At 37.7% G+C, this 14,848-nt stretch overlaps 1 protein-coding gene across 2 annotated transcripts in view; it reads left to right on the top strand.

Moving 5' to 3' along the window:
* Window positions 1-14,848, top strand: part of CERS6 (ceramide synthase 6) — a 285,324-nt gene that overhangs the window by 223,655 nt on the left and 46,821 nt on the right. The window lies entirely within an intron of this gene.

Consider the following 14,848-nt stretch of genomic DNA (forward strand, 5'->3'; position numbering starts at 1 on the left):
TTTTAAGCCAAATGACCATTATCTCAATAATTTCCATGGGAGGATTACTTTTAATGGTTGAAGTGTATCATTTTGTGTGATTTTTCACATATTTAGCACAAGTATAGAAAACACCTATAAAAAAGATAATTTTACAGTGCGGTTTGTAGAACTGATTCTAGGCCTGTGTGTTGTCAGTGTTTACAAAATTTATATATATATTGATACAATGTGTGTGTGTGTATATATGTATACATATATATATATATGTATGTATATGTATATATATATATATGTGTGTGTGTGTGTGTATATATAAACACACACACACAATATACACACAGATTTTTTTTCCTAAGTCTGCTCTAGTAGCTTGTTTTAGCTGTCTAGCACCCTTCTCTTCTTCTGTTGGTCAGAGTATTTTTGTATGTTCCTGGTACAGTTGGCTTATTCTTACTTCTTGCACAAAATGGAAATGAGGTCACTATCAGATGTGCTTATTAGTTGGCACAGGTTTTGATAAGAAAGACCTTTACCATATTGCCATCTGGCATTAGAGCACTGTGGTTCTTGTGTTTCCGGTCATATCTTGCTGACTGACCCCATGGGTCCTTGGTCACCCTGTCCTCATTACACTCCCACCTGGAGAACCTGCTGTTCCAGCCATCAGTGACAATTTATGGTGTGTTCTGTCTGCCAGATACACTCTCCATCTTCTATGTTGGAACTATTAACTGCACCTCCTAAAGACAGCCTGTTTCTTAATCATGAAATAGGGATGTTTGAAGATACTCCTTGGTAATATGTTATGGAAACTAACTTCTGAAGGCTATTCATGAGACTGTTAAAAGAAGGGTTATCAAAATGCTTCTTAGGCTCCCCTACTAAGCAGTAAGCTTGAATGGCTATATTCAAATAGAGATCAGGATTTATAAACACTGGATCCATATGCATGCTTCAGACTCTTGAATCAGTATATAAATGAGGTTTAGAAATCAAAATTTTTGACTGAATGGTTTCATGAATCTTTATGAAATTGCTTTCCTATTCACCAACTCTTCTCCTTTTTCCACCATTGGGGGAAAAAATGTTTCCACAAAGAATCTGGGGGTTAAAAATAAAGGAAGAACCTTTCATACCATTGTTGACAGAGCACACAGCCTCTTGCTCTCTACCAAAGCTGGTACTTATTTGGTCAGTGAGGCTGAATATATTAATCTTTCCAGGCTTATGATTAAATATGGTATGCTACCAAAATATGTAAACTTTTTAAAGAAAATTTTCCTTTTTTCTTCTTCCCACATTCCCTTCTTCTACCCTTTCTTTCTTCTTTTATTAAAAAAAAGATATCTTCCTAATACAATATTTTCTTGGTGTTCAATGATATTTGAAACATCTTTTTTCAAAACTTTTATTGTTGTTAAAATTCTGTGCTGTAACATCTACTCACAATGAGCATTTCTCCTGCACATATAAATTTTCTGAGGAAAGCTAATATGCATTCTTGTATTGGGCTCAGAACAGCTTGCTTATATCTAAACCTTGTGTCCCCTTTAACGAAGCTGCTCTCTGGCTCCAAGGCCTGGGCCCTGGGCCAGTGGGTCCTGCTCATGTTCAGGAAAGCATCCTTGGCAGTGTTCCAGGGCCTGGTTGGCAAAGTCAGCTTGTTGCTTTCTTGGTCTTTAACCTGAGAAAAACACCCCCATCATGCCAAAGATTCCTGACAGAGAGGTATGATGATTAAGTTTAGCAAGAAACTTATTTACAGATTTGTGTCTACTCTCTGATTACTTTTGATAGACAATAGCCAGTGCCTACCATTGTGAGTGCTTTCAGCTGCCTTTTGGAGCCAGGCCATGGCCCAGATCTTTAGGGTAAAGGAAAATGCATTCTTTAATATTCTTACAAGGATGCAAGCTGGTGTAGGTTTAAATGAAATAATGTACATAAAACTATCTAGTACAATGCTTGATAAATAGAACTTAGAGCAGTACCTGGCAATTAATGATCAAAATTTGAATCAAAGCCTATAGTAAAACAATCAAACCTAAAACTAGTGCTCACAGATTTTCTTTTTCATTTTTAACCTATTAAAATTAACAAAATTACTATGAAGAACTAACTTGAGGTTGCCAATCCTTTACTTAGTAAGGAAATGGTTAAAAGCACCTACCCTTTCTCACCACTAATTCATAAAGGAAAGGACATATTTAACAAAAGAAAAGAAGGAAGGATATCTTATAAGGGACAATGCTTTAAATTGTAATCATTTAAAGTTTTATTTTTCTTATTTTGTCCTAGGCTAGGGAAGACATTATTATGGGTAGTATGGTTTAGAGGTTAAAATCATAGACTCTGGCCAGGTGTGGTGGCGCGTGCCTGTAATCCCAGCAACTTGGGAGGCTGAGTCTCGCTAAGTTACTTAGTGAGACTCTAAGGGGCTGGGCTTGTCACTTAGTGGTAAAGCACCCTCGGGTTCAATACCCAGAACCAAAAAATAAAAAAGTCATGAACTCTGGAATCCACCTATCTTCTCAGTTCAGTATCACTCCTAATTTGGTGTGACCTTAAGTGAGTTTCTTTACCTCTCTGTGCTAATCAAAAAGGTGAAGTTTCAGTTTGCTTATCCAAAAAAATGAAGTCCATATAATATAACCTACCTTGTGGGAGTGCTCAGTGCATGTTATTTGTGCAGCCACCAGGTGTGGCCAGCTCTGCATCCTCTAGCACATCTAGGATTGTAACACACCCCTTTTTGTGATTGAATGGAACCATCTGACTAGTAGTCTGTGAACACAGCTGATTTATGTCACTTAATTGCTGGTGTGATACCCTCTAGGGGTTTCACTTTCTCTCCAGTACAGTGACTAAGTTTGACATAGAGGCTGCTTCATTGTCCTGGGTCCCTGGGTGACTTGAATAAGCAGACCCTCTCTTCACTTCGCTCCCAACCCTTGATAACACATAGTAAGTCAGTCATTTTAAACAACTAAGATTCTGAAGACTTTGGTATTCCCTCCTAACCCAGTTTATCCTGACCGGTGCAGCTATTATGAATAATATGGCTAATTATCATTTCCTAGAATCATGTCTGGAAATTAATTGTTCAAATTAGCATTTCTCAAGGTGTGGCCTCTGAATCCTTGGAGATCATAGAGACTTTTTCAGGAGGTCACCAATTATAGCACGAGATGGCATTCCCCTTGCTCACTGAGTGAAAATCTGCAGTGAGTGTGTGAAGGTAGCAGTGAGTAAAACAATCAAAACTAATGAGACTGCTGGCGGCACTGAGTTGCACAAGTAGTCTTTGTGTTCTTCAATGCCACACACTTGCAGGAAGAAAAGAACATCAGTTTCACTTGAGAATGTTCTTGATGGAGGATCCGGAAGTGTTAGTTGTATTAAATCTCTGTTTAAAACGTGACCATGTGATGGAATGGGAGGGCACAAAGGACTTGTGATGGCATCACAGTGCACAGTGGCATCCTGGGAGAGTCCTCATGAGCTTATTTTTTTGCATTGTGAGCTGAACAGGCTCCCGGTTTTTTATAGCATTCCATTCTTACTTGAAAGAGTGGCCAGCAAACTATGCTATTCCAGCTTGTGTCATTGCAGGCATTTTCATGAATATGTGCAAAGTGAGTTCATCTAGTTATTTGAGTAAAGCAAATGACAAGCTATTTCTTCAAGAGAAATCTTAAACTTTCAGGCAAAAATTATATGTTTGGAAAACTTGTATCTACCAGGGAGAGCTTGAGAGCATCTCAATACTTGAATGTTTCTGTTGAGATTCGTGGTTTTATTAGAAAATGTGATTTTTTAAAAATATTGTATAACAAAATATATCATGAACTCAGTTAACCATTATTTTCCAAATGACTAGTGCACAATGTGATAAAAAATAACATGTGAGCAAAAAGTACCTTGAAGCACAAGACAGACCAATGGATTTTAGTGGAATAGAATGTAAAGTGTATTGATAGGGTTCTAGATTCCACACTAAACTCACCTTTGAGAATATCTGACTTGTCAAATTTTGGTATAGCATCAGAGAAGAATATTCATGACTATTCAAAAGAGGTATTAAGGGCTGAGAATATAGCTCAATTGGTAGACTGCTTGCCTCACATGCACAAGGCCCTTGGTTGAATCCCTGGCACAATAACAATAACAACAAAAGGTATTAAGATATTTCTCCTTTTTCTAACCATGTATCTGTGTGGTACTGGTTTTCTGTAAAGTGCTTCAACCAAAATGACATTTGGCAACAAATTGAATGTATATGCAGTTGTGAGAATCCAACTCTCACGTATTAAGCAAGAGATATGCAATAATATGAAACAGCACAACTCTAGTCACCATTGTTTTTTGTTATTTTGGAAAATATAGCTATCTTTCATATTTGTTGACATATAATAAAATTTGTTCTTATTAATACCAGTTTTTAAATATTTAGTTTCTCAGTTCTAACATGTCATATGGTAAATACTGATAGACCCACATAAATACTCTTTGGTGTCTTCAATGATTTTCAAGAATATAAAGTGTTTCTACAGACCCAGATATGTGAGAACCACTAACCCTCACATGGTATCAGCAAGTCCTTTCTCTGCTGGAAGAGCTAACATCACAGCAGGTGACATTGGCCATCCTGAGCGAGGTAGGGACTGAGGTAGGACTCTGGGTAACCTTGGGGCTCTACTTATCCACAAGGTCAGCATGCCACTTAACCTCTCTTTCACAGATGTGCGAAGCTGCTCTTTCACATGTCTGCTTGTGATTTGAGTCGAAATGTTGGGCCTTTGAATAAGCTTAGGTTTCTTCTGAGGTGGGCAGTTCTGGCTCTCAGCCTCTATCCCATTTCTCTATCTCTACAGGGCCTTCAGAATCTAAGTGGGAAGAGGAGGCAGCACATTTTAATAAGCTACCATCTGTGATCAAAAGCATCTCAATCCGTGCTGTGGGGAGGCTAGTGGGAGAATAGTAGAACACTATTATCTGGAGAAGAAATGTGTTTTATGGAACACTTTGTAGGGTTTGATTCAGAGGCTGCCTTCCATAATGGCTTACTCTGGCAAACATCCATGTGTCTTGCCAGAGAGGCTCATAAGCACCATTAGATCTCACAGCCAGGGAGTTGACCACCGACACACACTGGGTCACACACTGCTGTTCCCACTGTGCAGGACGGCAGGAGCCAGTGTACAGCAGAGGATAGCAGCATTGCTGCAGTACCGAGGGACCCACACGCTGGGACCCAGCAGCCTGCTTTTCTAGAGCTCTGGGTCCCTAAGTCTAGGGCTTCAGGAGTCCTACTCTCTTGGGAGGTGGTGCCACTGACCCTTGGGACATTTCCCTTTCATCTGGGAGGTTCCATTATCCATATGCCTCTGGGAGCTTCCGCTCTAATCGTCACAGAATTCTTGGGGGGGGGGGAATTTAACTTTTTATAGCTCTAAATGTCCTCTTGGAATCCTGAACTCCCTCTGTTTTCGTCCTCATAAATACCAACAAACCTTCTCTGCTTCTCTTTGGTCTCCTAAGAGGTGCCTCTCCCCCTCAAGGCCAATCCTTGCACTTTGACTCTTGATCCACATCTCTTCTTTTTCTGGTCATCAGACTTTCATTTATTTGTGTTTTCCAAAGTGCGGCCATCCTCCTTCCTGGGGTCATCTTTCCATATAGTTTTGTTTCTGAGAAGTGGCAACTTTGGTAGTTAGGAGCCTGAACTCTGAAGAGTCACACAGAACTGGATTCAGATCTAACCCTGGCCTTTGTCACTCTGTGACTTTGGAAAAGTTGTTTAGTGCCTCTGTGCCTCCGTTTCCGTATAAGATGTAGTTCATCTGGTACTTGCTTTATGTTGGTGTGAAGAATAAACTACAGTGTCAGAGCCCTTGGTGCATGAAAATTAGTAGGCAAAATAGAGGGTAGTTAGGAGTTTTCCGGGTGCTCGAGCGGTCGTGCGGCTTGGAGGAAGGAAATGGCATTCCAGCTAGGGAAAAATGTGTGGCCAGAGATCTGTGTGGAGGCAAAAGAAGCTTCCAGTGAATTCTACAGCTAGAGTTCTGGGCACTTGTTGGAGATGGAGGTGGGGAGCTCGTCAGCTGAAGGAAGAGGAAGATTAGGCTGATGAGGATAATAAGAGTCCTCTGAACTCCTCCTGACAACTTGCGGCACCAGCCCAAGCTAAGTGACCTGAAGAAGACTTTTTCCATCTTCCATTTATAGCAAAAAATTGAGTCCTTGATTGCCTATTGTCATTTGGGGCCTCCAGAACTTGGCAGTTCAAGTGAATATGATGGCTTTTGTGTCCTGCAGAAGCTCTATTTTCTTTGAGCACAGGCTGCCCCCTACTGATCTTCCTGGCTGTTTTCACTCAGATGGGTTTTCTAGATCTCATAAGGCGGTCCATGCCTTTGTCCCCAGGGATTACTGCAAAAAAAAAATGGAAGGTTAAGTCTGTTAAACCCCATATCACTTGTCATTTTGACATGGAATGCAGGTTAAATGTCTCAGAAGTGACCTTTCCCATTAAAAGCTCTACAGGTTAGTGTGACTAGGCCAGTGGGAGTGAACAGAGCCCAGAAGGTCCATTTGACCCCAGGCTACTATGATGTATTATGAGGGTTATATGGTATGAAACTTCTGAGGACTTAAAGTTAAATGAGAAAAATGATATAATATGCATAATTTAAAATAGCTACGTGATTTGCAAGCAGAGTGTGTTTGGAGAGCATGCATTTGATAAGGGAGAAGAAGGAAAATATGAAGGATGATTCAGAAGTATTGCAAATCAAGCACCACGCTCTGGCCAGGCCCACCAGAAGTGATTGGTGACACTATCATATCATTTACTATTGTACAAATAAATTTTTATTACAGCATTTTCCATGGTAAAAAATCCATTAAAGATTAAATATTAACTAAAGAACCTACAGTAAACAAGATTATGAGTTCTTGATCTTGAAACATGACCATAAATGTAGCACAGGAGAAAAATTGGGTAAACACTGCTTACTCCATGGTTCTCTATTTTATTTATATCTGTTTCTAAAAGCCATAAAGTAATGGCACATTTAGCAGCAGAGAAAGTAATATTGAATCCAATCAGTTTTTGCTTTTAGAAGTTAGTGAAAAAACTCTCTGCCTTTCAGATTACCATAGTGTTGTAGTTGTAATTGATCGTGAGACTTTTGATGGTGATAGCTACCAGAACTCTTTATCATTTGTTTGAACTTTGAGGGTAATATTTAATGGGTTTCAGAATAGCCATGAAATTTAAATCTCTTATACATCCTTTGTCAGAAGAAAATGTGGTGAAGTTGGCCATGAAACTACACAATTGCCACGTGTCAGGTACCATGATTAAGTTTCCTGTAATATATCCTCTGATGTGACTCTGAAACCCTGGGGTCATAAAGCTTTTCTGTTAAGGGCCAGATCATATTTTAAACTTGTGGGACTTGTACTCATGGTTACAACTGTTCAACTTTGCCACTGTAGCGAAAACACTGCCATAGACAAAGTGGGGGGTGGGAGTGTTCCAATAAAACTTTATTTACAAACACAAATTTGGCCCTTTGCCTGTTTCTTCTCTGAAGTGGACATTGGTGCACATTTGGTGAACAGTGGGGATGTCAGATTTAAGAAAGGCTGGTAGAAATACTTAAATCACATCAGTATATGTTTTTAAATAATTTTCATGATAACCATAGTAATTGAAAAATCTTTAACCAATTAATTTCTAAGCACATATGGTTATTAGAATGGTATCTATGCATGACAGTTATCTCCTTCAAGGATGTAAATATGTATTCATTTAGTCTAGAGGTAGAAAACATTTATCTATTGGAAAAAGAGTTGGAATAAATTTTATTCTACATATAGTTTGAAAGAGGTTTTAATTTAAATTCATAGGTTGAATTTAAGAGAAGGAAATAATTGACTTATTTCTGACAGAACTCCTACATTTTGTAATTGAACAAACGTTTCCCAAATAAGTCACACTTTTTTCATTCTTTTACAAACCTTGCCACAGATATTTACCCTATAATACATAGGCTATATGTGAGAATAAGAGTGAATTTAAGTTAAAGGGTTTCATTTGGTTTGTTTTTGTTTTTGCTGTGCTGGGAATTGAACCCAGGTCCTTGAGCATGCTGGGGCAAGTGCTCTTCTACTGAGCCATATCCCCAGCCTTTATTATTGTTGTTGTTGTACTTTTATTTTGAGACAGGCTCTCATTAAGCTGCCCAGTCTGGCCCCAAACTTTTGATTCTCCTGCCTCAGCCTCCCTAGTAGCTGGGATTACAGGCATGCACTTCCACACCTGGCTTCAGTTTTCAAGTCTTATTTTATTTGAAATATCTTTTTTGAATGGTCCACTTAACCAATTCTTTTTATGGTTAGCCAATATCAAGGCCAGTTAAAACATAGCACCAGATAGATGGTAGACAATTCAGATACTCAAGAATTTATGTCATACAATGCTCAATAAAAGAAAGATTTTTCTTTTGATTTGATTTTCCTCAAATTATTTAAAGTGAGGTAACTCTGATTCAACTGATTTCTTTAGTCATCTTAAATATACTTCATTTTAGTCATTGTCTCAAGACCTATACAATTTTTAGTCTCTTGTTTCTTTGTTATATTTTGTTTTAGCCAAATTGTTAAAGCTTTAGAACTTGTGCTACTAATTAGTTACTTTAGAAATCTTCTGAAGCCAAGATGAAGCAGCCTATTATACTGTTATGAATTTCTGGCACTATATTTTTTTTGCTTTAGTAATTTATTTAGTTTACAACATTATTTTTTAATATTAAGATTTATTAGTTTTTGGCCAGGCTCAGTGGCACACACCTGTAATCCCAGTAGTTTGGGAGGCTGAGGCAGGAGGATTGTGATTTCAAAGCTAGCCTCATCAATTTAGTGAGGCATTAAGCAACTCAGTGAGATCCTGTCTCTAAATAAAATACAAAATAGGGCTGGGGATGTGGCTCAGTGGTTGAGTGCCCCTGATTTCATTCCCCAGTATAAAAAAAAAAAAAAGATTTATTAGTTTTCTATTTAGGGTTTTTGTTTTTGGTTTTTTGAAGGGTTCTTTATATTCACACTGTTAATAGAACTTTAGGTACCCAACTCCAAAGGTTATGTACCTATTATATTTTCGTATTGCTCAATGAAAAAGCTGTCTAACTATGATCATTCCTGGTATTTGTAACATTTGTTTGAAATCTTCACCATCTTCATGTGTGTTTATATTTGTTCTGGAATAGAGATGGTACCCAAGTGGCCACCTCCTTTGTACATTGCTAATTTACATGCTTAAGTTTACTTCCTGCATAGCCATCCATCCTGCTTCTAACACCTAGTTTGCAAAATACCAAGTGAAGAGAAAGGAAAACTGTATGTTATTGATCTCTGGAAAGAAGAACCTATAACTGTTAAAAGTCATACAAACACTTATATGTTTTAAAGGTTTAAGGAGAAAAACTATTTAAAAAAAAAAAGATGGAGGGACTTCTTTTATTATTACATTTACCATAAAATTAAATCAGCTTTAAGCGTTGGTTCTGTCCTTCTGTTTCCTAGAAAGTTTGAATATCTGTTGTTTGGCTAACCTGGTCCTAAGAATCTGGTTTCTATTTATTTGAGGTAGATTACACGTTTTACTTATAATGCATTAAATTTTATTAAATCAGGAAAGTGATACATTTCATTGTATCTGAGGGAGAAGAGCCTTTTCTTTGCTTTGCACTTAAGTAATATTTCATATTCTTCACCATCTGTGCCCATCTAAATTATCCATCAATTACAATCTTGGTGGTCTTACTCCTTTTATAAGGATACTTAGAAATGTTTTTCTCCTGGAAAGATTACTCCCAAAAGAGACTATATAAAACTATGAATACTTTATCTAGCAGATGATAATTTAAGGAAAAAAATTCTTGTTTAAAGTGTGGTTTTTTTTTTTTAATGAGGAATGGGTAAATTTTGTTTTCATGAAGGCATGTACATTCAGATGAATTTGTGGTGCCTCCTAGGTAGATCTGAATCTCAAAGTCTCTCCACAGCTTGGGAACATATCTATAGACGCTCATACCTATACCTTAATGAGAGACTGATCCCTACAGCCCTTTGGTGCTATTTTATTGTGCTAAAAGTCCCCGGGAAGACCAGAATTAAAGATGTCAATTCTCCTTTTAACAGTTGGGGATGGAACCCTAAGACCTGGACTTTTACTTGTGCCTAGGAGTTTGTGGCCTGGAAGCCATACTGAACAGACTAAGCAACCATTCCAGATTTCCTAAATTCTGTTTGGAAGTATAATAAGGAAAAATAATAGTCCAATCTTACCAGGTTTTGATATTAAAATGGATGGCTCACCCTTGAATTATTTTATTTCAAACTTTTCCTGAGTTTGAATTAAAACCACATCTGATTTTTTTTCTTTCCCATTTCTAATAATTAGCATAGGAGCAACCATGGAAACTGGGGCTGATGGCCAGGTGAACACCTGGCAGGTAACAGAAGGAGGCTTTGATGCTGATTGTGAACACACCTAGAAACAACTTGGCAAAGGAGAAGAAATTTGGGATACACAGAAGCAGGAACCAGGACAGACTTAGGGATCAATAGTGAATTTGAGGGCCCCCTCCCAGAAAAAAATAGCAACCTCTTCGCTTAATTCCTGCTACAGAAATTCAGGAAAACACTTTCAACCTAAAATGCTGATATACTTTCAGCCAGGCCTATGTCTGCATATGCGCTGGTCACTTTCAGCAGTTACAAATATGAGGATGGAAGTCTTCTACCTTGCATTGATAAAAATCCAAATTGACAATTTATTTAAAAACTGCCATTTGGACCACATTCAGTGCCTACTCAATGTGTCAGGGTAGAAGGTTGTGAGTAACACATATAAAATGACTGGGTGGTTATATGAAAGGTATTTCATCATATCTAAAGCTTTCTGAAACAGAAATGTAAAAGACCAAATCAATTATTCCTGCTTTTTTTCATATTTATGCAGATATGACTGAAATGAAAATCAGTCTTCTGCTATGGGCATAATGGAACCTCACAGTAATAAAAACACTTTCTAGGACCAGCAGAAGTATATGCAAAAATCTTCTTTATAATGCAAACTTTTTCTGAAAAACAAGACTTTGGTTTTTAAAGGAGCCTTGCTATTATCAAGGGCATTGTGTTACTATTGACATTTCTATCAGATATGAATTAGGAAACTTAATTATAAAATGATCCTAATCCTCCATGTTTTAATCAATATATATTTATTCATTTATTTTTTAAAAAAATCTCTTTTCAGAGCCACGAGCAATCATTGAAGGCTGAATAATGGGAAATTGGAGAGCATTGCTCTGCTTAGGTTCTCAGCTGGTTAGACCTCAAATTCTGTTTTAAGCACGAGCAAATATAAGTTAACTGAACCATTGAATTAAACACTGTATGTTTTAATTTAATTGTATTTAGGAAAGTTATAAAATATCAGTTGAAAGGTTAGCTCTATTTTAATTGAGCCATTGTTTTGAAGCAGCTATTGTCTGGTAGAACACAGTTCTCCAGATGATGGACCCTAATGAACCATAGCCTGGAGAGAATAGATTTCATCTTCCAGTGGAAAACATCAGTGTGATTCTTATTTTATGCCTAAGGCACTTTGGTATGATCTACTGTAATGATTTTGGAAAGCCCCAGATAGTACCAAAAATGTCAGAATTTCAGAAGTATCTAACAACTGCCGTAGACTCAGAGTGCTGTCATCGTTTCTCATCTGCCAGTAAGTGGAGAACTGATGTAAATGTGGTTCTACAGGAAGGACCAGGTGGTAGGTCAACAGATTATATGAATTTGCAATACCCAGTTCTGTTGTGGACACTTAGTATTTGCTGAGGCAAGAAAAACTATTCTCCTGACAGTGGCATCTACCATGAATGTACCATCAGCACAACACAACTAGTGTGGAGGTTAGGTGCATTGAAAATAAAACTAATAATGGCATTTCATTTTCTAAATTCTCTACCCTCATTTAGGGAACCACTATGTATGTTTACCCATAAATGTTAGGTACTTTCCAGGAAGAAAACCCCTGGATACGTTCACCAAAGTGTACACAAAAGGCTAGGGTTGTGGCTCAGTGGTAGAGGGATTGCCTTGCATGGGTGAGGCACTGGGTTTGATCCTCAGCACCACATAAAATAAATAAATAAAATAAAGGTATTGTGTCCATCTATGACTAAAAATATTTTTTTAAAAAAAAGTGCACACAAAAGAACCATTTAAACAATTCAAGTTGTTGAAGCTGACTTTTCAACCCTAACCTAAAGTGACTTTAACAGCTACTGAGCTGATGCATGGAGGATGCATGTGCCTGCTCTTGGTCTTGTGTGCAAGCCCTCTCCCTCTCTCTTATACAGGTATGAAATGAAAGCTGCAAATGTTATTTTGTTGCTGTACTCCCAAGCCTAGATTATAGAATTGACAACCTTAAAATAACCTAATTTAATCTCTTCATTGCACAGATGAGGAAATGGATGCCCTTACAAAAATGACAAAATCAGTGAGTTAGAGCCTGGATTACAAGTTGACTCTTATGCAAAATAGAGCTAAATTGAGCTAAATAAGCTGCAAATATTCTTCAGAAGTGTAGTCATGTCAATAAGGCCCTGGTTTTTAACATTCTTGAACTTTATGATTTGAACTAGAAATTACCCTAACTGCAGACAAACAGAACAAAAAATAATTGTTTAATTCAACTAGATAACAGATACCTGAGTTGTGGAAAAGGTGATTGTAGGGCCAGGATCAGTAAGACAGACCTGAAGAAAGTGGCCCTTTCACCCCATAAACCAGAGACTGGGGCAGAAGCCACAGAGTGAAATGGCTACAAAGAGAAAGAATAAGGCAGCTTAGACAAAAAGGAGATACCTCAGGACTTCCATGTTCTCCCAGGGCAAAAGATTAACTTGAATCTGCAAGGAATTGACGATCATCCCTGACCTAGTTGTTAGTGCCAATATAAATCAGAAAAAGGTCAAGGTAGCCTGGCTGGACGTCTACCAGCCTGAGGGCTGTTGCCCACACTCATTCTCAGAACAAGCTCAAGAATTGTTCCAAAGGAATGTCCAGGCAAGGAGCATGTGGAGACATCTGTAAGAATAAAAACTTAGCCTTTCTTCTTTACAATGACAACTGGGAATGTGGATATTTGTGAGTGCCTTGTAGCACTTGTAAATAAAATTGTCTTAGAAACTCCAGAGATAATTTCAGTTTTGATCTTTTAACCTCCTAGTTCATCTGTGAATACAGACATAACTAAAATAGTTATATGCCAGGGATTAAATAGTAGAGTGGTTGTTTTGTTTTTTTTTTTCTATTCATCAAAGTTAAAATGTCTTTTTAAGACACTGGTAACAGAAAGAAGCTAGTGAAAAAATAAAGCTGTAATGTTGCCTCTATCCCTCTCATTACTCAAGTCCCACTGACCTCCATGCAATTCTGTGAACAGGTCAGGGTAGAGAGAGGGTGCTGGGTTGATCCTTCATCTTGTTTGTTTTCTCTGCCTGGAATATTTTCTCTCTTTTTTGTCTGTATGGTTAGTTCCCCCATCTTCTTAGAGATCTATGCAGACCCCACTATTTACTATTTACCCCACTATTATTGCAGGTCACTTCCCCCAGCAACCAGGACTCCCTACCAACACACACCTTTACCATGATTATTTTTTCCCCAGGATCAGTTTTTACCATCCAGTATTAAAAGGCCATTTACTTTATTATATTTGTTATCAGTTTTCTTCAACTAAAATATATGAGCTCCACAAGGGCAGAAATCTTTGTGTACTGTACTGATTTATCTCCCGCCCAAAGCTTAAAATAGAATATAGTAAGAACATAGTAAGAATAAATAAATATTTTTAGTTAATAAATGGCCAAGTGCCTATTGACTTCCAAGGATATAAACTTAAGAATGGTTCTCACAGATTTAGCCTACGTGTTGCAATTTTTCTTGACCAAGATTTGTGCATAGTTCAGTTTCGCAATAAGCTTTTCATTGTGGCTAATTTAGTTGTCTCTGGATGAAAGGTCTATAGGGCTGTAGTCCTCCTCCTCAAAGACTTCAAGTAGAACAACATTGGGACAAATCATGACACTTAAGTTGCAGAGAAATTAAAGTTTACCCTGGCCCAAATGTAGATTAGGATAAATATCAGTAAGCGAGACTATATTTATAAGCAGTAGAAGTTCCATGTCATAATAAACCATGTCCAGATGGTCAGGAAATAATATCAAAGATAATCTTTTCAGCTGGGCCCAGAAGCTGATCCTTTGAAGCTGTCTAAAATCTGGATCGTTGATTTACTATTAATTCTTTCAAATTATTTTTTTAAATGATTATGAACAGTGTGAAAATTCAGGGCTTTCTTGGGTAGTACCCATCAGAAAAGCCAACAGATTCTTATTTCAGATTCCCAATAGGCATAGGCTAGGGGAAGGATGCTAAATTGAGATGCATGTTCTAAGAACTCAAGGAGATAACAAAAACAATCACTACTTGTCCTAAACTGTTTAGGCTTCTATAACATAATTCCATTGAATGTGCAGCTTTAAACAACAGGAATTTATTCACATGGTTCTCGAGGCTAAAAAGTTCAAGTTCAAAGCACTAGCAAACACATTTTCTGATGAGGGCCTATTTCTTGATTCATAGGTGGCACATTCTAGCTCTGTTCTTACATGATGGAAGGGATGAAGCAACTTTCTGGGGCCTTTTTTTTTTTAGAGATATTAATCCCATTCATGAGAGTTCTAGCCCTATGACCTAATCACCCCCAAAGGCCATACTT

This window comes from Spermophilus citellus (genome assembly GCF_964194105.1).
Source record: "Spermophilus citellus genome assembly, chromosome: 11".
In the NCBI taxonomy this organism is placed as follows: domain Eukaryota; kingdom Metazoa; phylum Chordata; class Mammalia; order Rodentia; family Sciuridae; genus Spermophilus; species Spermophilus citellus.